Source organism: Eptatretus burgeri, chromosome 1 (genome assembly GCF_056783735.1).
Source record: "Eptatretus burgeri isolate ZD-2024b chromosome 1, Ebu_testis_v1, whole genome shotgun sequence".
Lineage (NCBI taxonomy): Eukaryota > Metazoa > Chordata > Myxini > Myxiniformes > Myxinidae > Eptatretus > Eptatretus burgeri.
In genome coordinates this window covers 90123877-90136984 of record NC_140961.1, presented here as the reverse complement: position 1 = coordinate 90136984, position 13108 = coordinate 90123877, and the positions used below count along the sequence as shown (strand labels likewise).

General features: G+C 44.3%; 1 protein-coding gene across 1 annotated transcript in view; it reads left to right on the top strand.

The window, feature by feature from the left end:
* Window positions 1-13108, top strand: part of LOC147034933 (vomeronasal type-2 receptor 1-like) — a 93891-nt gene that overhangs the window by 46510 nt on the left and 34273 nt on the right. The gene's annotated exons all lie outside the window — the stretch shown is intronic.

The window sequence follows — 13108 nt, the reverse complement described above, 5'->3', positions numbered from 1 at the left end:
TTCTCCTCCACTCAGCTCTTCTTCTCCTGGCTCTATTGGCGTGCAACTGGTACATTGTCAAATCGATGAGGTCATGTTGATGTTGGAGGACAGGTAGGTATTGTCGTCTCAGCCTTGCCGGATCCTCCATCTCTCAGATGACATGGACATGTACTCACCACAGAGTCTGAAACACTGACGGGTTCCACCTGTGTGAAGTCCATTTTTATATACCAATCCCCCTAAATGCTGCCAATATGCCATTATACAGTAGCTGCAAGTTAGAAACACGTTCAGTTCTGTGGTCGTCCGGAAGACGTCAAATACGTCTACATACATCAATGTGCGTTGGAGATACCTTACACATTGGTTCAAAGCACGTTACTCATCGGTTAGAAATAAGTTTCGGGTATGCTAAACATTACCTCGACGTGTTTCGACTTATGAGTATCTTACAAGTAATGTGCGTCGACGTGTGTCAACGAACGCGTAATTTGACTACAACACAGTACTCATAGGTTAGAAATAAGTTTCGGGAATGCGAAACATTACCTCGACATGTTTCAACTTATGAGTAACTTACAAGTAACGTGTGTCGACGTGTGTCAACGATCGCGTAACGTGCCTACAACACATTACTCATAGGTTAGAAATAACTTTCGGGTATGCTAAACATTACCTCGACATGTTTTGACTTATGAGAAACTTACAAGTAACGTGTGTCGACGTGTGTCAATGATCGCGTAGCGTACCTTCAACTTATGCCAGCGTATGTGGAATGTGTGATTCATATGCTGGCATACGTCGAAAAATTTCAAGAACGTTAAAATTTGTCGACGGGATCGGCGTACTCCGAAGTATGCCAGCGTACTATGACGTATGCCAGCGTGCTCTTAACATATACAAAACTTACCCATAACGTATTCGACATGTGCCAGCATTTTAGACAAATTTTTCATACGTCGGCATAAGCTGGCTAAATCGTCAAGGTGTGACAGCCCCTTAAGCTAGAAACACCTCCATCAGGATCGGGATTATGAGTAATGTGAACTTGTTTATGGAGCTCACTACCCAATCAATCAATCGGAGTCATCAGTTGTGATACCAGATCACAAGACTTGTCATCCTACAGAGAGCCAGAGAGTTCATCACCTACAGTGTATGACAGCAAATTCTTCCACGTTTGTATGATCAATAATTGTTAATAGGGCACACTGGATGCGTACTTATACAGTGGTTTCTTGCACGAGTCCACGAAATCTTGAAATGCTATATCACGGATGACAGTCCTTGCATTGCAAAAGCTGAAATAAAGTGTAAATATAAATTTTTTGGGGAAAAGAGAGATATGATCATGACTAAACTAATATAGACAATATGGCATGGCACCAAAATGCTTACAGAAAGTGATTGTTTTGATCTCCACCTTGGCAGAGGTTATTTATGGCTCAAATTGAAGGTTATACCTGTCTAATCAAGAATTGGACCAAACCCATGCTCGAAGGTCAAAGATTAGTGCACAATTCCTAGTTTAATTAGATTAGATACCATGATACAGGGTTGTCCAAACAAATGTAACTGATATTGAAATTAAATTGCAGAATAACCATACAAGATAGGATTGAACAATAGATGCATTCATCAGGGGAAAGTCAACATATTTGAAACAAAGAACTTTCTTAACTTTATGACTTAAGAAATCTAAAGATTTCGTAAGTATATTGATGACTTCCATCCTCTGTTTGTGTGATTGTTTGTTTGTAGGCACGATAACTCGAGAACGGAAGAAGCTACCAATGTCAAATTACACCACGTGATTCAGGAGGGTGATGGCAAGCGCTGATTAGACTTTGGTCAAAATCGGTCAAAGGTCAAGGTCACAGTGAGGTCAAACATCCAAAAAAAGTTATAACTCGAGAACGGAAGAAGCTACCAATGTCAAATTACACCACCTGATTCAGGAGGGTGATGGCTAGCGCTGATTCGATTTTGGTCAAAATCGGTCAAATGTCAAGGTCACAGTGAGGTCAAACATTCAATTTTTGATGGTTTGGTACAGAATCATCGTAGAAACTTCTGGTTTGCGTCGTGACCTTCTCAAGAGACAGCTTTTATTAGACAAGGTCAGAGGTAAAGTTGACGATTACGTAAGTACCAGTCTATGACTGCCTGTTTATTTATTTGTTACTTACGAAATCTAAGGATTTTGGAAGTATGTTGATGACTTCCGTCCTCTGTTTGTGTGTTTGTTTGTGTGTGTGTGTGTGTGTGTGTGTGTTTTTTTTGTTTTTTTTTGTATACCTTGGTCGAGGCTCGTATGAGAGCTAACACACAACTCACAGCAAGGAGGCATGAGACAAGAGGGGCGGGAGTGGAAGGGACAAAACAGTGGGGAACAGACACATTAGGTGAACTGTGGAAGGGAGAGGGATGGGGATGGGACGGGGAACATGGCGAAGAGAAGATGGACATTTCAGGGACTTTCAGGAAGGAAAGCAGGAGAAATGAAGGAAGTGGGCTTGGGTGGATTATCGGGGGTAGAAAAGATCGAGGATTTGGATGGGGGAAGATAAGAGGTGGTGGTGAACAGCTGTTTTGAAAGCCTGGAGTGAAGAATGGGAAAGAATAGAGTGAGGAAGTTTATTCCAAAGGCGGGAAAAAAGAGGAATGAAAGAGTGAAGATGAGCAGTGATTCGTGATTTTGGTAGTTTTACCAGAAGGGGGTTGTTGGCGGACCTTGAGCGCCCTGTGGAAATGTGGTGGGGACAAATCGCAGAGAAAGCAGGGGGGGGCAAGGCTGGAGAGGAGTCGGTAGAAGACAGAAAGACCACCGACCAACCTGCGGTGATTGAGTGAGAGGCCCAAAGACTCAGCTTCATTGCGGGAGATGCCGATGATCTTAAATGCCCTGGTTTCGACAGCGTGAAGCCGAGAAAGGTGGGAGGCAGGAGCACCAGCCCAGAGGGGAGAGCAGTACTCCATCAGGCTACGGACAAAAGCTTTGTAAGTGGTCAGGAGCTCAATAGGGCCGAGGAAGGACTTAGCACGACGGAGGATTCCCAGTCGGCGACTGGCTTTTGAGGCGAGGTTGGAAATGTGACTTTCCCAGGAAAGGTCATGGCAGATAGTAAGACCTAGAAGCTTGAAAGAAAAGACTTCTTCCAGAGGATTGTTGAGAAAGTGGATGGGGGGGTTTTGTAAACGGTCCTTTCGAAGAGACATAGTGAGAGTGTGAGATTTGTCTGGATTGAAAGACATGTTCCACGTGTTGGACCAGTTTGTGATTTTATCCAGATCTGCAGTGAGTGAAGAAGCTGCTGCTTGCCGGTCTGAGGGATGACAGATGGTACGGCAGAGGGTGGAGTCGTCGGCAAAGAGAAATAGAGGATTTTCCAGAGAGTCCGAGAGATCATTGATGAAAACCAGAAAAAGAACAGGGCCCAGAACGCTACCTTGAGGAACTCCAGCCTGCACAGGAAGAGGGGATGAAAGAACTCCATTTAGTGCCACACGTTGACTGCGACAGGAGAGGAAGTCTGCGAGCCATGAGTGGAGATGGCCTTGAATACCATGGGAAGAGAGTTTGGTGAGTAGGGCGGGGTGCCAGACTGTGTCAAAAGCACGTGATATGTCCAGGGATACGGCTCGGATTTCCTGTCTGGCATTGAGGACCTCCATCCATTGATGGGAGAGCAGAAGCAGCATATCCAGGGTAGAGTGACCTGGTCTGAAACCAAATTGATGATTGGAAATCAAGCCATTGGAGAAGAGGAAGGATTTCATATCTGAGGCGATGATGGATTCCATCACCTTGCTGATGATTGGGAGAAGGCTGATTGGTCTGTAGTTACAGGGATCTGTTTTTGCACCTTTTTTATGCAGGGCAGTGATGTTAGCAGATTTCCAAGCAGATGGCAGATGACCGTGGGCAAATGAGAGGGTGAATAGAACAGAGAGTGGGTGAGCAAGAGCAGAAGAGCAGGCTTTGAGGACACGTGGGCTGATGCCGTCTGGACTGGTTGCAGAATCTGACTCGAGGTTTGAAAGCAAGCTCTCCACCTTGTCAGGAGAAAAGGATACAGAGTCCAGGGACAGTTGGGTGCGACTGGGTAAAGTGGGTAGAGATAGTGATGGGTTTAGGACACAAGATTTAGCTGCAAACACCGAGTTTAGACATTCAGCTTTATCACGTGTGGAATCAGCAGTGCGGCCATTTGAGGTAAGGGAGGGGATGGAGGGGGAACATACACCAGAAACAGATTTGATTAAACGCCACCAGGATTTTGAGGAGAGGGAGAGAGGTTTGAGAGTTCAGACTTGAGATGAGAAAGATGTTGTTTTCTGGCTCTCCTGAGGGTAGATACACACTTGTTCCGAGCTTTGTGGAAAGAACTGAGATTGCCCTCAGTTGGGTTTGCTTTCCATGAGGCAAAGGCAAGTTGTTTCAGGACAACTGCCTCGCCACAAGCTTCAGTAAACCAAGGGTGGGAGGAAGGGTAAGACAACTGAACACGAGAGGGGATAAATCTGTGCATGAGGGAGAGCAAGTTTCTTTGAAAGAATTCCCAGGATGAGTTGATGTTTGAGAAAGTAGTGATAGGAGACCAGTCTGTCAGTTTGATGGCTGCTCGGAGACCCTGCCAGTCAGCTTGAGTGAAATGCCAGACTCGAGGGCGGTGAGGTGGTTCTCTGATAACAGCCAGAGAGATGTCCACTTTGACAAGGACGTGGTCAGAAGAACCAATTGGAGCGAAAGAAGAGCAGCAGATATTGTCAGGGAAATTTGTCAAAATCAGATCCAGAAGAGATGGAGTACCATTGGTTGAGATCCGGGTCGGGAAGTTGACCGATTGAGTCAGTCCCAATGAGTCACAGCACGATAGGCAGCATGTTTGTTTGTAGGCATGATAACTCGAGAACGGAAGAAGCTACCAATTTCAAATTACACCACGTGATTCAGGACGGTGCTGGCTAGCGCTGATTAGATTTTGGTCAAAATCGGTCAAAGGTCAAGGTCACAGTGAGGTCAAACATTCGATTTTTGATGGTTTGGTACAGAATCATCGCAGAAACTTCTGGTTTGCTTCGCTACCTTCTCTATAGACAGCTTTTATTAGACAAGGTCAGAGGTCAAGTTGACGATTTCGTAAATATCAGTCTCTGACTGCTTGTTTTATTTATTTACGAAACTAGTGTGTCTCGGCTCACTCCCCTCGCCTCTCCACACGTCGTTACAGAGGTTTACATCACAGATTTGTTGTGCTGTCATGATTTACACCAATCATAATACAAACAAGCAGCAGTGCATTCAAAGTCCACCGCCCCCATGCCAAATAAATAAATAACAAATACTCCAGTGTGCGTCATCGCCAAGGCGCTTAAGCACCTTGCGATGCCGCCTTGCAGCACATGGAGTCGGAATTGGGAGAGAGCGGTGTACAATAATTGATTGATTAATTGCAAAATTAAAATGAGGAAATCATCGTCATAAAATAATTAATTTCTCAATTATTTGCCAAAGAGAAAACCAAAACTGTTTCATCCGAATCTGTAACTTTTTAAAAATTCAGTAATTAATCTAATAATTGAAGAATTAATCGATTAATTGATTGATAAATAAATTAAAAATACCCTTCATAGCAAATCACTTTGCAATCGTCATGTCCAAATATTGGCTTCCCAGCTCAAAATATGCCTGAGATATTGCCAGGATGAGAAATAAAATAAATTAGTAATTAATAAATCGATAATAATAAAGCAATTAATCAAAAAAATGCCTTTTTTTCAAGAGCACATCTTCACCATTGTCCCCAACTTTCATCTTCCAAGCTCAAAGGATGGCTGAGATATTAGCTGCATAAACAAACAAACAAGCAGTCATAGACTGGTACTTACGAAATCGTCAACTTGATCTCTGACCTTGTCTAATAAAAGCTGTCTCGAGAGAAGGTAGCGACGCAAACCAGAAGTTTCTACGATGATTCTGTACCAAACCATGAAAAATCGAATGTTTTGGATGTTTAACGTCACTGTGACCTTGACCTTTGACCGATTTTAACGAAAATCTAAGCTGCGCTAGCCACCACCCTCCTGAATCACGTGGTGTAATTTGACATTGGTAGCTTCTTCCGTTCTCGAGTTATCTGTACCAAACCATCATAAAATCGAATATTTGACCTCACTGTGAACTTGACCTATGACCAATTTTGACCAAAATCTAATCAGCACGAGCCATCACCGTCCTGAATCACGTGGTGTAATTTGACATTGGAAGCTTCTTCCGTTCTCGAGTTATCGTGCCTACAAACAAACAAACACACAAACAGAAACGGAAGGCATCAATATACTTACGAAATCTTTAGATTTCGTAAGTAACAAGCAGTCATAGACTGGTACTTTCGAAATCGTCAACTTGACCTCTGACCTTGTCTAATAAAAGCTGTCTCGAGAGAAGGTAGCGACGCAAAGCAGAAGTTTCGACGATGATTCTGTACCAAACCATCAAAAATCGTAACGTCGACCAAAGCAAAAATCTCCATTTCTCCACGCAACTCAACGACGAGTCTGCTCAAGCGCACTGCATCATGGGACGACCCGTGACGTGTCGAGTGAAATATTTTTTATACAATCTTAAAACGTCTCCAAAACATCCGATTTTTACCAGAATTTGGACAACCGAGTTTTAAGCGTCCTTTGCGATCGCAAAAACCGAAGACAAAATTAAAATCGAAGTTAAAACGAACTCGTAACGTCGAGCGAAGCAAAAATACTCCATTTCTCCACGCATTTATTTAATATTATTTTATCACAGTCACAAAACCGTAATATTCGGTCATCCACCAACAATCTTTACATAATCCGACGGCTTAGTGAGTCAGGCATGCGACGATAACCGTTATTGGGATAAAAAATGACTTTTAAACACCATCTTTATCGAAAACACCGTCAGCGCGCACACGGAAAAACCTTAACATGATTCAACAATGCGTCTGCTCGAGCGCACTGCATCACGTGACGACCCGTGACGCGTCGAGTGAAATATTTTTTATACTATCTTAAAACGTCTCCAAAACATCCGATTTTTACCAGAATTTCGACAACCGAGCTTTCAGTGTCCTAAGCGATCACAAAAACCGAAGACAAAATTAAAATCGTAGTTAAAACGAACTCGTAACGTCGAGCGAAGCAAAAATACTCCATTTCTCCATGTGAATTTACGGAATTATGTTTGACCTCACTGTGACCTTGACCTTTGACCGATTTTGACCAAAATCAAATCTGCGCTAGCCATCACCCTCCTGAATCACGTGGTGTAATTTGACATTGTTAGCTTCTTCTGTTCTCGAGTTATCGTGCCTACAACAAACAAACAAGCAGTCATAGACTGGTACTTACGAAATCGTCAACTTGACCTCTGACCTTGTCAAATAAAAGGCCTGTCTCGAGAAGGTAGCGAAGCAAACCAGAAGTTTCTACGATGATTCTGTACCAAAGCATCAAAAATCGAATGTTTTGGATGTTTGACTTCACTGTGACCTTGACCTTTGACCGATTTTGACCAAAATCTAATCAGCGCTAGCCACCACCCTCCTGAATCACGTGGTGTAATTTGACATTGGAAGCTTCTTCCGTTCTCGAGTTATCATGCCTACAAACAAACAAACAAGCAGTCATAGACTGGTACTTACGAAATCGTCAACTTGACCTCTGACCTTGTCAAATAAAGGCCGTGTCTAGAGAAGGTAGCGACGCAAACCAGAAGTTTCTACGATGATTCTGTACCAAACCATCAAAAATCGAATGTTTTGGATGTTTGCCCTCACTGTGACCTTAACCTTTGACCGATTTTGACCAAAATTTAATCAGCGCTAGCCACCACCCTCCTGAATCACGTGGTGTAATTTGACATTGGTAGCTTCTTCCGTTCTCGAGTTATCATTTTTTGGATGTTTGACCTCACTGTGACCTTAACCTTTGACCGATTTTGACCAAAATCTAATCAGCGCTAGCCATCACCCTCCTGAATCACCTGGTGTAATGTGACATTGGTACCTTCTTCCGTTCTCGAATTATCGTGCCTACAAACAAACAAACAAACAAGCAGTCATAGACTGGTACTTACGAAATCGTCAACTTGACCTCTGACCTTGTCTAATAAAAGCATGAACTAGTGAGAAGCCCAAGGGGAGCTTGAATTCTGAATTCATTGTGGTCTACGATTTTACACTGTGGTTTGCAGATAATGAGTCCCAGACAAAAACTAGATTTCTAATAAAAATTCCATTTTTTTGTTTTTATTTTTTAAAAAAGTGATTCAGTACCAGCAGGATATGCCAGATAATAGGTGTATTACTTTTCAGAAGAATCTCACAAAAGACTTATTATTTATTATATATATCAGTTATTCATGGCTGTTCCAGAATTTCGACAACCGAGTTTTAAGCGTCCCAAGCAATCGCAAAAACCGAAGACAAAATTAAAATCGAAGTTAAAACGAACTCGTAACTTCGAGCGAAGCAAAAATACTCCATTTCTCCACAAGAATTTATGGAATTATGTTTGACCTCACTGTGACCTTGAGCTTTGACCGATTTTGACCAAAATCTAAATAGCACAAGCCATCACCCTCCTGAATCACCTGGTGTAATTTGACATTGGCAGATTCTTCTGTTCTCGAGTTATCGTGCCTACAAACAAACAAGCAAACAAACAAACAAACAAACAAACAGAAACGGAAGGCATCAATATACTTACGAAATCTTTAGATTTAGATTTCGTAAGTAACAAACAAACAGAAACGGAAGTCATCAAAATAGTTACGAAATCTTTAGATTTCATAAGTAATAAGAAAACGGTGTGAAAACTGAATACCCCTTTCCTTCGGCGTCTGGCGATGGTGAAATGCATCGCCTGGATATGGAATTGGGAAGGAGCAGTGAACAACATTTCTTTTGTGCAAATACATTTGCAATAATCAAATACAACCCGTTGCTTCACTGATGGGGTATTAACGGGGGGGGGGGAGAAAGAGTGAGAGGAGGGAGAGAGGATGGAGGGAAGGGGATCGGGAGAGGATGGAGGGAGAGGATGGAGGGGAGGGAGAGAGAGGGAGTGGGGAGGGAGGGGAGAGGAGGAGAGGGAGGGGGAGCAAGGGGGAGTGAAGCAGGAGGAGGGGTGGGATAGCGAGGAGGGGTGAGGAAGGGGTGAGCAAGGAAGAGGGCAAGAGCGAGGAAGGAGGGGGGTGGGTGGTGGGGAAAGGGATGCCTCACCGAACATCACCAGCAGAGGTGGAGGGAGAGAGGAGGAGAGGGGTGGGTTGAGAGAGGGGGAAGGAGAGGGGAGGGGAGGGAGGGGGATGGAGAGAGGGGAGAGGAGGTAGGCACGGTGGAGCATGGGGTAGTGAAGCAGGAGGAGGGTGGGATAGCTAGGAGGGCCGGAGGGGTGAGGAAGGTTTGAGTTTGGAAGGGGGTAATAGCTCGGAATGGGGGAAGAGTGAGGAAGTATGGGGTAGTGGGGAGAGGGAGGTCTCACCGAACATCGCTATACACTCCGGGAAGGGGGGGTGGGAGCGAGGATGATGGGGGAGAGGGTAGCAGGGGAAGTGGGGAGGTGTGGAGGTAAGCATGAGGGAGGGGGTTCTCAACTTGTGTTTGGTAGTGGGACTTTGGAGAAGTGGTGGGAGGGGGATAGTACAGTGTTGAATGAAATGGGGTATGTTGAAAAAGCACATTAATACAGCATGTGGTTACCACCAGGATATGTCAAGATGCCAATTGTGGGGAGGGGGGGAGTGGAGAGTGAAGGGGATAGGTGTGACAGCATGTGGAGAGAAGGCAGCGTGATAGGAAGGGAAGCGAAGGCAGCTTGAGGGCAAGGGAGGGAAGGCATAATTTGGGGAAGAGAATGCAGTGTGAGATGAAGGGAAGGCAGCACAAGGGGATGGGAAGGCAGCATGAGGAACAGAAAAGGGAATGTGGCATGAGGGGCAGAGAAAGGAAAGCAGCTTGATGGAAAGGGATGGGAAGGGCAATAAAATGCGCCTAAAAAGTAAAATTTTCTTTTTAACCCCCAGGTTCTATATAAATACGAGCAAGTGCATTTAACACCTATGTGATCTACCTGCAAAGGCCTGCCTGCATGCATGCATGCTCACACATGCAGCGACCTTTGCACTCCTCCCGTCTGCTCACTCCGAATCAGATTCCTTCATGCTACCCGATGGGGAAGCAGTTTCAAATTCAAAACTAAACCGTCATCCTTAACAGTCTCCTCAACAGTGTGGAGGGGTGGAAAGCAGTTAGTTGGGATCGGAGTGGGAGAGAGAGGGATAGGGGTGGGAGTGAGAGGGAGTGGGGTGGGAGTGAGAGGGATAGGAGGCGGAGTCAGAGCAATAGGGGTGGTCGAGAGAGGGAGAGAGGTGAGAGAGAGAGAGGGATAGGAGGCGGAGTCAGAGCAATAGGGGTGGTCGAGAGAGGGAGAGAGGTGAGAGAGAGAGAGAGAGAGAGAGAGAGAGAGAGAGAGAGAGAGAGAGAGAGAGAGAGAGAGAGAGAGAGAGAGAGATGGGAGTATTAGTGGGGGGGGGTGGATGGGGGTGTGAAGAAAAAGAAAGAGAAAGGTGGGAGAGAGTAAATAAGACCAAAGCTGACCTTGTCATTATATTTAACCCCATGGAGATATTTGACTGTTTGAGGGTTAAACATGACCATCACCACCGAGCCACAACACATAGTGCTGATTCCTGAGTGTTTTGTATTTTACAGCGATGGCTCCACTTCACACAGGGGTGACAAAGTTTTCATGGGCTTCTATAGTGTCCTGAATCAGATAATACGGACAACCGACTGAAGTGCAACACAATAACTGTTGGATTGCAAGTATGAGAGGGCAGAATGCAGTCATTGTTGCTGTGCTTGCCTATTGTCTTGCTTCATTTTTGTTGAGCAGTTTCAGTTGCTATGGAAGCAGTCATTGCTGCAGTGTTTGCTTCTCTCTTGCTTCTTGATGTTGCGGAGTTTCTGCTGCTCTGGATTTTGTTAGTCCTCGTTTTTTTGGTTTTCTTTGCCTACTTCTATATTCTTTTCCTTCTACCATTCTTCTTCTATCTGCCTCTCCTTCTTTTCTTCTGTTATCTTTTTTCATTGTTTTTTAAAATACTTTTTTCTCTTCTCCCTTTTTTTATCTTTGTATCTCTTTCCTGTCTTTATTATCTATCCTCTTTCTGCTTTTCTTCTCTTTCCACTATCTGCATTTTTCAGTACTCTTTCTTATTCTTCTTCTTCTTCTTCTTCTTCAGCACTCAAGATTTCACATCACATTTTTCTATCACAGTGTTACAAATTTTGTTTTATCCTTGTAGAGCTTCAGGATGGAAAACGTTGCATATTTTTCCATGTTTGGCAAAGATGAAAAGGTTTTTTGCCATTGCCAACTCTGGAACAACCAACATAGAGTTGGCCATGAGAAAAGAATGGGCTTTGCAGGTTGAGGCCAAGAACTTTGAGTGATTGTCCATGTGCCTTGTTGATGTTCATGGCAAAAACTGAGGCAGACAGGGAACATCACTAGCAGAGGTGGAGGGAGAGAGGACAGACAGCCTTCTAAATTGAAATGCAAGTCAGAGGGGATGATTGCAATTCCTGGAATGAAGACACCTTGCACTGTTGCATGGCCAGTCATGATTGTGGCTTCAATGGCATGAGGCACAAGCTTCTTGCCAGTTAATCGTGTTCCATTGCAGAGTGTTGGTGGGCTCAGATGCCTGAGAAGCATAATGGGTGCACCAATCGTGAGTTCCAGATTGTGAGTCGGCATACCTGGTGGTTCCAGAGAGTAAAGAAATTATGTGGAGAAGTGGACTGCCTCATTTGTGTCTGGTGCAGTGTGATCCGACATGTACATTTGCACTGCCTACGTAACTGTGAAAGAAGTCCTCTGTTTGTGGGATTTTCCGCATCATTTTTCGGTGCCAAGATTGGTCTTTGGCTGAGCCACTTGTGGTCATGGAAGTTATGTGCAATATTTGTAAATACTGCATCTTGTTGTTGTTGAAGTGGTTCAACTGTTTTCCCAATGTTGTTCAATGAGATAGTTACATCTTGATCCTCAGATACCATGGCTGCATTTCCCAGTTTGAGCAGGCTTTCAGCAAACTCCAAAGCAGATACATCACCTGATAGAAGTATTCGCATGTTGGTCATTAGTCTGAGTCGCTGAATGTTGTTGCAAATGGAGAGGCTCTGAGGTAGGCCTGCAGTTCATCAGCTCTGGTTCCACATGGAATGATTGGCAGTGTCTGTCAAAAATCTCCAGCCAACACCAGTCCCATTGGTCTCTCTCAAATTTTCATTTGTGAGCTCATTGTCGTTGTGTCATTGAGAGTCAGGAAGGCCAAGAGTGTTGAGATTACAGCCACACAAAGCCTTGATCTTGTCCGCAATGATAATTAATGAGTACTTAATTGAAGATGGCATCACTGTAGTCCAGCTCCAGATTAGGATTTTGCACTTGTGCGTGATGCAAAATGTCCTCTGCAAGGTTCTCCTTGTGGTTGTCCCACAGTTGTTAAGGATTTGACATGGCACATGTCTTCAACATGATGGCAAATAGGTTTTGCAGCATCTATGGTGATCGAGTTGCATCTGCCGCCTCCAATGTGCTGTTCCAGTGTGTATCATCCTCCAGGAGTCCTCTGAGCTGGCAAGCCTGTTTGTAAGTTTCACAGATTGTGGGATCCACTGTTAGCGAGTCCTCCATTGCTCCATCTGATCCAATTCCAAACTCCGTCCCCACCAGGGGATTATAAAAGTGCCATTCACACTGGCGGATTGCTAAGCAACCATGGGCACCGATTGTTAATGCCAATCCTGTAGGGTTACACTACCTCAGGTGATACCTTAGGTGTGGATAGTCACACAAAGGGAGGTCTTGTGCCCTTGATGCATACTCTAATTACTTCACTCGTTTTGGTATCAAGTTCAGCTGAGAGGAGCAGAAGTACGCATCGGCTAACCAGAGCAAATTACGTGGGGGCAGAACTTCCCGGCTGTACTGCGTGTGCACTGTGCTGGACTAACAGGGAAAACACACTGCGAGCTGGGCACATTTATAACAAGCAGGTTTATTATTAACA